The sequence below is a fragment of the Oncorhynchus kisutch genome, linkage group LG28 (genome assembly GCF_002021735.2).
Source record: "Oncorhynchus kisutch isolate 150728-3 linkage group LG28, Okis_V2, whole genome shotgun sequence".
Taxonomy (NCBI): domain Eukaryota; kingdom Metazoa; phylum Chordata; class Actinopteri; order Salmoniformes; family Salmonidae; genus Oncorhynchus; species Oncorhynchus kisutch.
Window position 1 is genome coordinate 13,326,771 of NC_034201.2, and position 15,588 is coordinate 13,342,358.

Consider the following 15,588-nt stretch of genomic DNA (forward strand, 5'->3'; position numbering starts at 1 on the left):
ACAGTCAGTTATATTTAGTTACTGCCACTGGTCACTCTGTGCCCATGCCATATGTTCAAAGGATATGATCGGGAGTAAGACCATAAAAACAAATATCTAAATGTATTAACATATCTAGAGACTGGTGTAGTATGTTTTTTCCAAATTACTTTTTCATTTTGTTTTATTTTGTAGCTATCCTTTGGGGAGACCCAGGGCTGTCCAAAAAAGGTTAGCTGTCAAATGTATGGAACGCCGTTTGGTACTTAAAGAACGTGGTCAAATCGCAATATTTTTAATGCTACGCGTGTAAAGTAAGCAGGTGCAGGCGCTAAATTAACTTGTTCACGTACTAAGTTAACGCCTACCCGCGTCAAATAAGCACGTGCAAATGTGCTTGCGGGCGGTCTAACGTGCTGAATAAATCAAATCAAATCAACGCCTACAGCTGCTAAATATACACCTGCACACGGTGGCGGATTTAAGTATAGGTAACATGGCACGCACAAAAAAAAAAATTATGATGACATTTGCGCGATCGGTTTTCTATCGCTCATTTGAACGTCACGTCACCGTGTGGGCTGTTGGTCAATTAACCTTGTCGGAGTGGGCGCCCTGATTCTAGTTTGTGAGCTAGGCAAGAAGGTCTCCCACTCAGAAGTACTAGATGGGGTGGGGGGGTAGGTTGACCTCAGGTCTCCCCACTGGAACCCCGATGTAGAGGGAGCGGGGGAATCTATCAAATAACGCACCTCTAACTTTGTACAGTACTAATGCAATTAGTAAAATCAGTCACACTATGAAATGCAACCAAATAAACCACAATTCATTCATAATACGGTGAATATATAGTTTCACAGACATATTGTTGCATTTTTTTCTGGTTTGTGTGAAATCGTTAAGAATAATATAAAACCAGTCTGCTGGTCTTGACTCTTGGTTGACAGTATTGGGGGATGGGTAATGTATTGATGCTCAAGTGCCAAATCAACACAAATGAATAAGAAAAGGTCTAAGCCATCAGGTGCCCAGTTTAGGAAAAAGAGGAAAGAAGAAGAGCAATGTGCATAAGATAAAAGTCACGTCATCTCTATGTCATCTCTTTATGAGTCAAATGTTTTATTTCACCAGGTAGGCTAGTTGAGAACAAGTTCTCATTTGCAACTGTGACCTGGCCAAGATAAAGCAAAGCAGTTCAACACATACAACAACACAGAGTTACACACGGAATAAACAAACATACAATCAATAATACATTAGAAAAAAGTATATATACAGTGTGTGCAAATGAGGTAAGATAAGGGAGGTAAGGCAATAAAATAGGCCATAGTGGTGAGGTAGTTACGATATAGCAATAATATTAATATTATGCATGTAATGAAATAGGGTAGTATAACACGTATGTGTTTTAGCCTACGTTGCTTGCTATGTTATTACACATGGGGCGACAATATTTAGTTTTCTGTCCAACTAGCTTACTTAACATTGGCTATATGTTCGCCCAGGGAGCCAGACAAGCTAGAACCACCACTGCCTACACGCTAACTTATCGTGTTCTTTAATATGCTGATTTTACCAGCCAATTTCCTAGCTCCTCCTTTCAACCACATTTCAGAGTTTAAAGGAACTTTATTTTCCACTGCAAGCAGAGTATGGACCTTCCCAATGTAACGGTTTTGTCTTTGAAAATTGTTGTAACAGGGTTCAATTCTCGGGCCGACTCTTTTCTCTGTATATATCAATGATGTTGCTCTTGCTGCGGGCGATTCCCTGATCCACCTCTACGCAGACGACACCATTCTGTATACTTCTGGCCCTTCCTTAGACACTGTGCTATCTAACCTCCAAACGAGCTTCAATGGCATACAACACTCCTTCCGTGGCCTCCAACTGCTCTTAAACGCTAGTAAAAACCAAATGCATGCTTTTCAACCGTTCGCTGCCTGCACCCGCACGCCCGACTAGCATCACCACCCTGGATGGTTCCGACCTAGAATATGTGGACATCTATAAGTACCTAGGTGTCTGGCTAGACTGTAAACTCTCCTTCCAGACTCATATCAAACATCTCCAATCTAAAATCAAATCTAGAGTGGGCTTTCTATTCCACAACAAAGCCTCTTTCACTCACGCCGCCAAACTTACCCTAGTAAAACTGACTATCCTACCGATCCTCGACTTCGGCGATGTCATCTACAAAAAAGCTTCCAATACTCTACTCAGCAAACTGGATGCAGTTTATCACAGTGCCATCCGTTTTGTTACTAAAGCACCTTATACCACCCACCACTGCGACCTGTATACTCTAGTCGGCTGGTCCTCGCTACATATTCGTCGCCAGACGCCAGACGGTCATCTACAAGTCCATGCTAGGTAAAGCTCCGCCTTATCTCAGTTCACTGGTCACGATGGCAACACCCACCCGTAGCACGCGCTCCATCAGGTGTATCTCACTGACCATCCCTAAAGCCAACACCTCATTTGGCCGCCTTTCCTTCCAGTTCTCTGCTGCCTGTGATTGGAACTAATTGCAAAAATCGCTGAAGTTGGAGACTTTTATCTCCCTCGCCAACTTTAAACATCTGCTATCTGAGCAGCTAACCGATCGCTGCAGCTGTACATAGTCCATCGGTAAATAACCCACCCAATTTACCTACCTCATCCCCATACTGTTTTTATTTATTTACTTTTCTGCTCTTTTGCACACCAGTATCTCTACCTGCACATGACCATTTGATCATTTATCACTCGTGTTAATCTGCCAAATTGTAATTATTCGCCTACCTCCTCATGCCTTTTGCACACAATGTCTATAGACTCTTTTTTTTTTTTCTACAGTGTTATTGACTTGTTTATTGTTTACTCCATGTGTAACTTTGTGTTGTTGTCTGTTCACACTGCTATACTTTATCTTGGCCAGGTCGCAGTTGTAAATGAGAACTTGTTCTCAACTAGCCTACCTGGTTAAATAAAGGTGAAATAAAATAAAGAATAACTGAATCATAATGTTAATCAGCTAGTTTAAGGATCTGTTTCTCATCACTGGCTATCCATTAGTTTCCCGTGTCCCATGATGCCTTACGCGAATTATGGATGTTATTTCCGGTTTGACATTTTGACATAAACAAACGGTTTCTTCATTAATTCATGAAGAGCTTGCCAAACTAATAATGATGTGGGAACACAACCTGATGGAGAACAAAAAGGGTAATATTAGCCTACCTTTACCCTCCGTAATTGATGGTTGGGAAGATGACGTGAAGAAGTGGCCTCGTATCACGTATGGTAGCGTACTTACTTACTTTGTTGAATCCGCAGCTTTCGATGGTAAGGCGTTGAACAACTTAAAAAGTTTAGAGGTGTAACGGATGTGAAACGGCTAGCTAGTTAGCGGTGGTGCGCGCTAAATAGCGTTTCAATTGGTGAGTCACTTGCTCTGAGACCTTGAAGTAGTGGTTCCCCTTGCTCTGCAAGCGATGGGGAGCGATGGGTAACGATGCTTCGTGGGTGACTGTTGTTGATGTGTGCAGAGGGTTCCCTGGTTCGCGCATGGTTATGGGCGAGGGGACGGTCTAAAGTTATACTGTTACAGAGGCGTACCAATACCTACACAGTCACAAAGTCAGTCGGGTGTTATTGAAGGATGTTGGAGACAACCTTGTCTACCTAAAAAGCAGATATAGAGCCGAGTCAGAGCCTGTATGCATCTCATCACAAGGCGTGGGTACTAGCATCAACGACAGGTGTCATACAGGCAGCGGGTTGCTCATGTATTGCAGGGCCAGGACGCTCTTGTAGTCATGCTGCAGCAATTCTGTGGAAGGTCAGTAAAGTAATGACCAAAAATGACATGAATGTGCAGGACAACAGATACTCCAGGAGAGGTTTGAGAAATATTGGGTTAGATAATAACTAAAAATATTTTCTTCAATGTTGGTTGAGAGTGCAATCGGGCAAGGCGAAACAGGAATGGTATGCACTAATGTTCAAAGGAAGTGGAAGTCAGGTGTGAGGAAGAATGTAGGGCTGAGGAAGGTGAAACACATTCATTTTAAACACCATAGACCACACCACACCTTTCAGGAACCATGCAGAGTTCACAAGCCACATCAACTCCTCAGTAATGGCCCCACTATTTTGGCTCCAGACAAATGGTCTTCTTTAGCTAAGTTACAGAGCAGATGTAGACAGCAGCAGCAAGTCAGGCCCAAGCCAACATGATTCAGCCTACACAAACACACTGAACACAGCACAACACTAACCTGTAGGAAGTGCCCAATGTTTTATGAGGCCTCCATCAAATGATCCCCCGTACAAGCAGCTACATGATGGAAGAAACCAAGATCCAAAGTGCTTCACAGCTATGGCATGATGCTAGGAAGCTGCGTCTAAGAGCCGGCACAGCGAAACGAGTCCCCAAACGAAACACCACAGATCCCAAAAAATGTGTAAATGAGCATTTGTACCAAACCTTCACTGGCAATACAGCAACAAAGCATGGCAAAGAAAATTAGGTCAATGTCATCACACTCCTGGAGGCATGTTGTGGAGAACAGAGGCCTGGTGGTGCACCCTGACCATCCTTGGTTGGGAGCCAGCCCAGATGGGATCCTTGATGCAACACAGCTCCTTGAGATCAAGTGCTCCTTCAAGAGTTCCACGTCTCTGACAGAATTTCTGAGTCGGCCAAATGGTGACATCAAAAGCTTGGATAATGGACAGTACCTAATTCGTTATTATGGAAAGATGGATACAACCTTCAGGTGGGTAAAAATGGACAGTACCTAATTCGTCCCAATGGAGAAAATGTATACTTGCTCTGAGACCTTGAAGTAGTGGTTCCCCTTGCTCTGCAAGGGCCACGGCTTTTGTGGAGCGATGGGTAACGATGCTTCGTGGGTGACTGTTGTTTAGTTTTTCAGCACCTACAGTGCTCCTATGGACGTATTCCACAGCTGCTTTCACTTTGTCCACAGTGGGTAATCACCTTCAGAGCATCTCTTACAATCAGGTTGATTGTGTGTGCAAGACAAGGATGATGGGTCCATTTAAAAAAAGTAATGGCTTTGGTTATTTTAGCTGCATTGTCGCTAACACAACAGGCCACTTTTCCATCTACTTGCCATTCTCTGGCCACTCTCAACAGTTCCTCTGCCAAGTTCTGAGGTGTGTCTGTCGCTGAACTCAAAGTAGTACAGAATACAGCTAGACATTAAAAAAAATCTTCATTGAAGTGACATGTAAGATGTGGTTACCCCTGATGTCCAGCAGTCAGTGGTAAGACAAACTGCAGTAGCTTTTTGGATTATTTCCCACACTGAAGCCTGTTTGCTCTCATACAGTTGTGGAATAAGTGATTTGGAAAGGGTTTTCCTGCTTGGAATTGTGTACATTGGAATTAGACTATTGCTATAATTTCTAAAACCTCTTTCTCCACAATCGAAAATGGCTGGAAATCGGTGGCAATTATTTTAGCAAATGTAATATCAATTTGGCCTTGTTTTGCTACAGACATAGACTTTAGCAAAAAACTGGTCCATAGAAGACTGTGTTGCTGTGGGTTGCGGATTAGGCCTACTTGACTGAGTGGATACATCCCCACATGTGGAAGTGCTGGCTCCACCACTATCAGTTTCTCGAAGCTCCGCTACAGCTAGCTTCACAGTTGGGTGCACAGTTCGCATATGCCGGTGTAGGTTGTGCGTAGAACCGGCTTTATATGAGATTTTGTTTTGGCAAATTCTACACTGTGCTCTAACATTGTCTACATTATTAAATTGCATCCAAATGCCACTGTGCTTCCGACTCCTTTTCCAGCTATTGTTTTCACTGCTGTCCTTCCTCTCTCTCCTCGGCTTCTATGTGTGTGTGACTGTGAGTGAGTTGGCTCCGCCCTCCCTCACGCATCTTTGGATCATTGGTTGACACTGTGTCTGATTGGACAGGAACAACACGTGAGGCTGTGTGAGCGCTTGAGCATTTAGCCCAATATTATATTATTTTTTAGTTCCTTGAATTAGTTCATTATATTCATTGAAATCTTTTGATTATTCATATCTTAATTTGTGTATATTTTTCTAAATAGATTCGGGTTCTTCTGATATGTGAGCCGGCTCCCAACGTTCACCTACAAGAGCCGGCTCTTAGAGCCAACTCATTCGCGAACGGCCCACCACTATTAGACATTGTGTCTATTTGCTAGAAATAAGCTCTCCTCTCAGGTTTACAAGAGCTGCACAAATGTATGTTGTCATTTTTAGGGACCAAACTAATAGGCAGAGTTTGAGAGAATCTTGTACAACTTAAGACGCGTTATTTCTCGTTCCACATGAATACGGACATTAGCAATGGGTTGTGTGCGAGTGACCTGCTCATTTGTCAACTGGCATTGCTTGCATGTAAATGCTGATAAGACCAAGCGTACACTCCGTTCCTCTAGCAAGTCCCTAATTGTGAAGCCACGGTCCCCCATCACCAGCACGCAAAATGGTCGAGAAACCCATAAAACTGTGTTATGAACCTATCGCTACATTTCCCACCACAAGCCTCTGTAATGAACACAACCATTCCTGTTGGAGCAGTAGCACTAGATATTTTACAGTATTACTGGCATAGTAGTGACTGTAAGATTCAGCTTTTGAGTCCAGATGTTTAGCCTTCTGCAAAACACTTAATGTGCAGTCAATAACACAAGTTGTTTTTGAAAAATTATCCTGAAAAACCTGTGGCATAGTAGCCTTTATCATCTCACGAGGCAGCCATGGAATGAGATCCTTGCTCAGTAATGCTCAGCAATGACATCTATCCAGATTTTCAATGTTTTACTGACCTGACCGGGTGACCTTTTGAAGCGTCTTGCTAAATCAGCTATAACAAAGTTTCAAGTATCAACAGAATTTGGTCTACAACCGGCATTGTTGATGATGCGGGGGAAAACATTGTAAGCAAGACACGAGAGTTGAATTCTAGTAGTGAAATCACTGTGTACAGCAGACAGTCTGCATCATCTTTCAATGTAAGCACCAAGCACACATGGGTTAGACAACGGATACTCCAAAAACATCCTGCTCAAAATCCTGGTTGTTGTCGATTTTTGGACTATGTTGTCTCTATTTTGCTTTATCATTGACTAAAGGAAGACAAGCTACCTAAATGTGACTTATCGGATAGTACTGAAGCAGGACATATTTTTGAGTTACGTTTTTAGCCCAAAGCCTTGTATTTAAGCAAAACAACAGCTGAAGGTTGGCAAGTTCTTCTTCTTTCTGTCATTTCAATGCTAGCGGTAGCCGCGCTAGCTGGCGATTAACATGAAGACACTGAAAAGCTCACATAAAGCAAATTTGGCTAGTGACAACCTTGTAAAACCTTTGATAACATCTACAACATGTCAGCTTTAGAGCAGAGTAGACTTTAATGTGCAAGTTCACTTCGTTTTTGGAATATCTACATTCCATCGAAGCTTATTAGGGTAAAATAACTTCAGGCATATACCCAGTACTAAAAGTACTGCTTAGAAGGAATAGGATTCCCATTCTTTCCGCTTTATTATCACACAATTGTCTTGCAGAAGGGAACCATGAAGAGGAGCTTGGAGTGGGCAAGGGAGAGGCTGATAAAGCAGCAAAGACCTGATTCATTAAGTATCACAGTTAATTCCGGTGATTCTCACCTGGTTGGCATGCACAACACCGCAAGGTATACAACATTAAGCCCAATCAAATATCCAATGCTATTAAAACATGTATCCCAATCTACAGTCAAGCAACGTTTAATGTCAGTGGTGTTAATGTTATGAACTACGAACAATCTATGGTTCTTGGAGTCAATTAATCAATTGAAAGTGACTAGAATTAGAATTGATTTTAAAAATCACTGTGCCAGTAATGATTACAAAAAAAGTTATCTGCTCTTATGGTTGTTTACATTTTTTCAAACACTTCAATCCGACACTCTTAATGTTTGACGTCAGGCAAAACTTCTTCAGCCACCTTAGGATGGAGTGCCACTGGTTGTTATGACTGCCGTGTCTGTGTTGGGTGTGTACCAAGAAAGGACGTTAGAAGTGTGGTCCCCATGATATCAAAGCTTCTTACCATCTCCACTAGAGCCCAGTCGATATCGATTTTAAAAACTAGAACAATAGATATCGTGTAACACGTGGTAGAAAATTCACTGGACCAACTCCTATCCAATGCCAAATGTATCAATTATGCATTTTACATATGTCAGAGTGCGTTTTCTTTTATAGCTCTGCTTTCAACACCATCCTGACCCACAAACTTGTTAGCATACTCAGGCCTCTGGGTGTAAACCCTGTAAAAACAAATTCAAAAAGTAGATGGTGAGACTTAAAGACCATTCTCCCATATACACGGTACATTGACATGGAGATGATCAGCAGCTTCAAGTTCCTGGGCACCCTGATATCCTTTTCACCCTTTGTCACTTCACTCAAAAAGTCCCACCAGTGCTTCTCCACTACCCTCATCAACTTGCTGCACCTCGACCTATGTACCAACTACAGCAGGTGTGGGTAATTCCAGTCCTCGAGGGCCTGATTGGCGTCAGTTTTGCCACAGCCCCAGCTAACACAACTGACTTCAATAATCACCTAATCATGATCTTCAGTTTAGAATGCAATTTGATTAATCCGCTGTGTTTGGTAGGGATGGAGAAAGAGTGTGACACCAATCAGGCCCTCGAGGACTGGAGTTGCCCACCGATGAACCACAGGGTCTGTTTTTATTGCCATAACACATGTAAATTAAATGTTGTCCATATTTACTGTAAGATTTATGGTAACATTGCACATATTGTAATATATGCCCCTTGACATTCATGACTTAACTACTTTGCATAATGCCCAGTCTACCCACTCTACCAAGAAATATATTAAAATATTAAAGCTGCATTATGTATTACTGTCCAATTGATTCTGGTTGGTTGTTTTTGAAAACTTTCACTACACAACTTTTTTTTGCTGATGGCCAATCTTGTCGGAAACTTTCACAATATAAATCATTTTGGCACACATCACCAATTAACATTGGCTGCAGTATTCCGAACTTACTAGGTGGTCATGCAATAAACGTTTTGGATAATTCCCCTTAAATGAATTCCCTTTAAATCAAATGTTATTTGTCACATGCGCTGAATACAACAGGTGTTGACCTTAGAGGGAAATGCTTACTTACAAGCCCTTAACCAACAATGTAGTTAAGAAAAATACAAAAAAATTAAATAACAATAATAATTAGAGCAGCAGTAAAATAACAATAGCGAGGCTATATACAGGGGGTACCGGCACAGAGTCAATGTACTGGGGCACCGGTTAGTTGAGGTAATATATACATGTAGGTGGAGATAAAGTGATATTAAAGTGACTATGCATAGATAATAACAAAGTAGCAGCAGCATAAAAGAGAGAGGGGGGGGGTCAATGGAAATAGTCTGGGTTGCCGTTTGATTAGGGGTAGAAGCTGTTCAGAAGCCTCTTTGACCTAGACTTGGCGCCCCGGTACCACTTGCCGTGCGGTAGCAGAGAGAACAGTCTATGACTTGAGTGGCTGGAGTCTTTGACAATGACACCAAATGTTGGTGACTGTAGAATTCAACTCTCCATTTCCTCCCTGAAGGCTGCGTAGGGTTGGGTGAATTGGTAGCCTTAAAACAATGCTGCATGTATCTGCTTCCGGGAAGATCCTGGCAGCCTTATTCTCTTGTTTGTGTAAGAACTGGCTGTGGCTCCACTGGCAATCCCAGCCTAGGAATGGCTGAAGCCACCGAAGTGAAAAGGAGAACCTTCTCTAGGGTCAAAGGGTATGTGTTTCCCTCTGAAAAAAGAAGGGAAAGCGAGGGGGGGACATTAAAGTCCATAAGTAACACTTATTGGAGAACAAAAACAGAGTGAACCTTGCTGCTCACTAACTTCAGCAGTGTTTGGAGGTCAATGCTTAAAAATAGGCATTCAAAATAACAAAGCTCAGATACTTCCCTCAATTTATCTGTAAAAATGTTACAAGACGACGCTGTTCACTGCGGCTATGGCCGGGGTTTGCGGCTAAGGAACATTAGCAAACGAACTAGTAACTAATTTAGCAATCCAGCCATGTAAATAACAGTATTCCTTTAAAAATATATATTACTAGCTACATATATAAAATACTCCCTTGGCCTAATCAGACTTACAATATTAGCGACACATAAAGTCAGGCCTAAGTTAATTGCACTGCTGTCTCAGCATCTGAGCCTCCAACATAGCTGCATAGCCATGAACAGATCTGTCCTCTGTGTTAGCTAGCTGATCAACTTTATGATGAAGTAATAATAATAATTCTGGCAACCTGGTTCATAGTCACATGGTTGCGGCAAACAATAGCTGTAGCATAAGCAGAGGCATTCGGGAAGTTAGAGGGACATAAATTGGGTTACTTACATTGTCTACCACTGCCCCTTGTATAATGTACATTTGCTAAAGCATTATGATGACTCAGCGTCACAGTGGTAGGGATTCATTGATCTGGGTTTGAGAGTGTATAGAGAGAGTGCAAAAAGAAAACAGAAAAGCAGATGGCTTGACCGTGTTTCAATTAGTGTAAAACAATGATGACCGCATGAGTCATTGTGAGAGAAATGTATAAAAGTGCCAGAAGAGAACCACCGAACGTCTACGCGCTGCACTCTCTAGATTCACCATAAAGTCAAACCGACAGATCAGAGCCACACTGCAGCATGGATTATCAGCAACCCTTCTGCAATACGGTAACAATTCTACTTTGACATTATTTACATATACTTTTCAGGCCCCATTATGTGTGAGTTTTGGGAGTCATTTTGATACTTCTTTTTGGTGTAATGTTCCACAATATTTTTATATTCTGGACCCACAGATGTTCCTCTAGCCCAGCACGCACTAGCACATCCAATGCAACTAAAATCAGGTGCAATGGGTTTGTTAGTGATGCATTTAGTGGACTAGAATAAAAATGGGTTCCTCAGGAACAGGACTGAAAAACATTGAAATAGTCTGTCATTTTCATATCCACCTTTGACACCTAAAAACTTAAGTGATTGATATAATCAATGAAAGAAGGTAAGAAGAAAGGAAACTATAACCTTTTAGGGTGGGTTGCACCAACATGGTTTTAATTCATCTAGGATTAGAGCTAATCTAGGTTTTGTAAATCTAGGTTTATAATTAATCAGAGATGTGTGGCACCACTTCATTTTAAATCTGGCTCAGTAAATCTATAATGAACGGTTTTAAACTATGATTAGTGACGTGTTGCACCAATATATGAGTTTTTTCTTGAGTTGAAACGAAGTAGCTAGCCTACTTGACAAATGAGGCCACAAAATTGCTGCTCCTTGATAAAATAATAACAATGTAACGTTTGAACTATTGCAACTCCATCGTGAAAGGATCTCATGGGTTGGCCGATTTTTTTTTTTTTTTTTTACAGTACTAGACATATAACTAATTCGTTAGCTACTGTAGCTAGCTAGTTTATAAACAAATCTAGCTAGCATTAAATATAATGTATTATTGTCATTACTTATTTTGACGTGTATTATTTGTCAGCTACACACCTGATCATGGCTTGTTAAAGTTGTTCACATTTCTCCGCTTATGAAAACCTCGTCGGAACTGATGGAGGAATTTAGTAATGTACTGGAGGATAAAAAGACAGACAACACGACTGTCAAAAATGAGGAAGACACCTGGGCCATTTTATGCCACAGATTTAATGGATCGACAAGGATGAAAGAAAAAAGGAACCCAAATCAAATGAAGGTGTGCTGGAAAAACGGAAAGCGAAAGCGAAAGCAAAAAAAGGATGCAGCAGAGGCGAGTGCTATTTCAGGCCGGAGGGGGCCTCCGTCCAAGAGAATTGATCCTCTCTCCCAGAAGATTTGAGAGATGGTTCCCCAGCAGTTTGCCCCTCTCCTTAACCCTTATGATGACGACGGACAACTCGGCCCACCGATATTTAGTAAACATAAATAACTGGTAAATATCAATGACTATAATGCACGTTAAAACTAACGTACAATGTTAATTAACACAATCATCGCGGGATGAACGGTGTCAGCCACCGGTAACGTGTGGGTGCTTCATATTCGCTACAGTCAATTATGATTGCATGTATACTTATATTAAATATAACAGGAATATGTTAGTTCATGTAGAGACAAACTATTATGCTTATTTTTGTATCATAAAGTTAATTTCCGATCATCTCGATTTAGCAAACTAGCTGACTAGCTAACGTTAGCCAGCTAGCTTTATGGGTGTTGTGACATGCGTATGAAATTGTAATTCTGGTTGTTTAATGTTTTAGGGACTCCTGAAACAACCAGCAAACCAGGCTGTTTAATGTGAATCAGTGGATGTAAAGAATCTAGCTAGCTAAAGCATTTACTGCAAATTGAATGTACATGTTTGGAAGCTTGCCTTGCTGATATTTGCCATGCAATGCAGAAAGATGAAGTAACGTAGTTGTGTTCTTGCTTATTGTGCAGTGGAGGATACAAATACCTGTATTGTAACCTGTACATTTAATATATTCACTGATCATGTACTCTACCTTGGCAAATAAAGGTGCAGTTCAGGTATGAATGTCTTTGAGATTATTTCAGTCATATCCAATACCAGGAGTAGCAAATTCCAGTGTTTGAATGATGCTGTGTCTGCATTACAATTATACACTTCAACAGTGTTTACCAATCTTGGTCCTGGGACAGTGGTTACACATGGTTCCCTACGACTAGAAAAAGGATTTAACTACTTAAAGGCTGATTTGTAATTCACATATATATTTAAACAGAACACTACACTTCCTATGCATCATGTAAATACTCTAAAACCAGTTAATCGCAATACCTAATGCCCTTCATTTGCATTGATCTGATTAACACAGGATAGGTTTAGTATTTCAACCAGTAGAGAATGTGACTCTTTATTGAAAGAAGTTCATTATCCAAGTGTTATAAATACATACATTATAAATATAATTGTAATATTGTAAATTCAAGTTCAATCTGTATTTCAATGCACATCTGTTGTGCATTATAAAAACAGAGGAAGAAAGGAGGTGAGAGGTGTAAGAGACAGAAAGGGAAAGAGGTAAGAACATAGGAGCAGGGAAGGGAGCATATAATTTATGAATCACAGTGCTCCCCAAATATTCTCTCAGTTCATCACAATTGCATAATTGCGTCTAGTCGGCCCGAAGTTTATCTTAAAAGCGGATGAGGTGGCTGATGGGACTGGGGGGTGGCATCCTCTCTCACATCAAAACATATCTAAGGACGAGAGACAGGTGGAGAGAGAGCATGTTTAAGCCTTGTGTTTTTATTCTAACATTGTTAGTCATAATCAGGAGGTGAAATGCAAAACTGACCTTTGATCATTAACTGGGACTACAGCATCTCTTTCTGTTTTTCAATGTAAAGCATCTCTTTAATAAATGTTCCTGTTGACCTGACCAAGTGATCTCTCACCTCTGATCATGCTGTGCCCTCTATGATTTATTTTTTATTTAACCAGGTAGGCTAGTTGAGAACACGTTCTCATTTACAACTGCGACCTGGCCAAGATAAAGCAAAGCAGTGCGACAAAAACAACAACACAGAGTTACACATGGAATAAACAAACATACAGTCAATAATACAATAGAAAAGTCTACATACATTGTGTGCAAATGAGGCAAGATAAGGCAATAAATAGGCCATAGTGGCAAGGTAATTACAATATAGCAATTAAACACTGGAATGATAGATGTGCAGAAGATGAATGTGCAAGTAGAGATAATGCGGTGCAATGGAGCAAAATAAATAACAGTATGGGGATGAGGTCGTTGGTGGGCTATTTACAGATGGGCTATGTACAGGTGCAGTGATCTGTGAGCTGCTCTGACAGCTGGTGCTTAAAGTTAGTGAGGGAGATATGAGTCTCCAGCTTCAGTGATTTTTGCAATTCGTTCTAGTCATTGGCAGCAGAGAACTGGAAGGAAAGGCGGCCAAACGAGGAATTGGCTTTGGGGGTGACCAGTGAAATATACCTGATGGAGCGTGTGCTGCGGGTGGATGCTGCTATGGTGACCAGTGAGCTGAGATAAGGCGGGGCTTTACCAAGCAAAGACTTGTAGATGTCCTGGAGCCAGTGGGTTTGGCAACAAGTATGACGCGAAGGCCATCCAACGAGAGCGTACAGGTCGCAGTGGCGGGTAGTATATGGGGCTTTGGTGACAAAACACATGGCACTGTGATAGACTGCATCCAATTTGTTGAGTAGAGTGTTGGAGGCTATTTTGTAAATGACATCGGCGAAGACAAGGATCGGTAGGATAGTCCGTTTTACTGGGGTATGTTTGGCAGCATGAGTGAAGGATGCTTTGTTGCGATATAGGAAGCCGATTCTAGATTTAATTTAGGATTGGAGAGGCTTAATGTGAGTCTGGAAGCAGAGGTTACTGTCTAACCAGACACCTAGGTATTTGTAGTTGTCCACATGTTCTAAGTCAGAACCGTCCAGAGTAGTGATGCTGGACTAGCGGGCAGGTGCGGGTAGCGATCAGTTGAAAAGCATGCATTTACTTTTACTTGTATTTAAGAGCAGTTGGAGGCCACGGAAGGAGAGTTGTATGGCATTGAAGCTCGTCTGGAGGTTAGTTAACACAGTGTCCAAAGAAGGGCCAGAAGTATACAGAATGGTGTTGTCTGCGTAGAGGTGGATCAGGGAATCACCAGCAGCAAGAGAGATCATTGATGTATACAGAGAAGAGTAGGCCCGAGAATTGAACCCTATGGCACCCCCATAGAGACTGCCAGAGGTCCGGACAACAGGCCCCCCGATTTGTCAGACTGAACTCTATCTGAAAAGTAGTTGGTGAACTAGGCGAGGCAATCATCTGAGAAACCAAGGCTGTTGAGTCTGCCCATGACCAGCTCGGAAACAGATTGCATACCGGAAAAGGTACGGTAGCGTTTCGAAATGGTCAGTGATCTGTTTGTTAACTTGGCTTTTGAAGACCTTAGAAAGGCAGGGTAGGATAGATATAGGTCTGTAGCAGTTTGGGTCTAGAGTGTCTCCCCCTTTGAAGAGGGGGATGACCGCGGCAGCTTTCCAATCTTTGGGGATCTCAGACGATACGAAAGAGAGGTTGAACAGGCTAGTCATAGGGGTTGTAACAATTTTGGCAGAACATTTTAGAAAGGGAGGGTCCAGATTGTCTAGCCCGGCTAATTTGTAGTGGTCCAGATTTTGCAGCTCTTTCACAACATCAGCTATCTGAAGGAGCAATGGGGTGACTTGGGCAAGTTGCTGTGGGAGGTGTAGGGCTGTTGACCGGGGTAGGGGCAACCAGGTGGAAAGCATGGCCAGCTGTTGAAAAATGCTTATTTAAATGTTCAATTATAGTGGATTTATCAGTGGTGACAGTGTTTCCTAGCCTCAGTGCAGTGGGCAGCTGCTCTTATTCTCCATGGACTTTACAGTGTCCCAGAACTTTTTTGAGTTTGTGCTACAGGATGCAAATTTCTGTTTGAAAAAGCTAGCCTTTGCTTTCCTAACTGCCTGTGTATATTAGTTCCTAACTTCCCTGA

General features: G+C 41.7%; 1 long non-coding RNA gene across 1 annotated transcript; it reads left to right on the forward strand.

Annotated features, from left to right (window-relative positions):
* The first annotated feature begins 11,785 nt into the window (after nt 1–11,785).
* On the forward strand, nt 11,786–12,601 carry LOC116358154 (uncharacterized). Its single transcript, XR_004206043.1, has 2 exons — nt 11,786–11,992; nt 12,324–12,601. It is a non-coding gene; the product is annotated as an uncharacterized LOC116358154 (long non-coding RNA).
* The last annotated feature ends 2,987 nt before the right edge of the window (nt 12,602–15,588 follow it).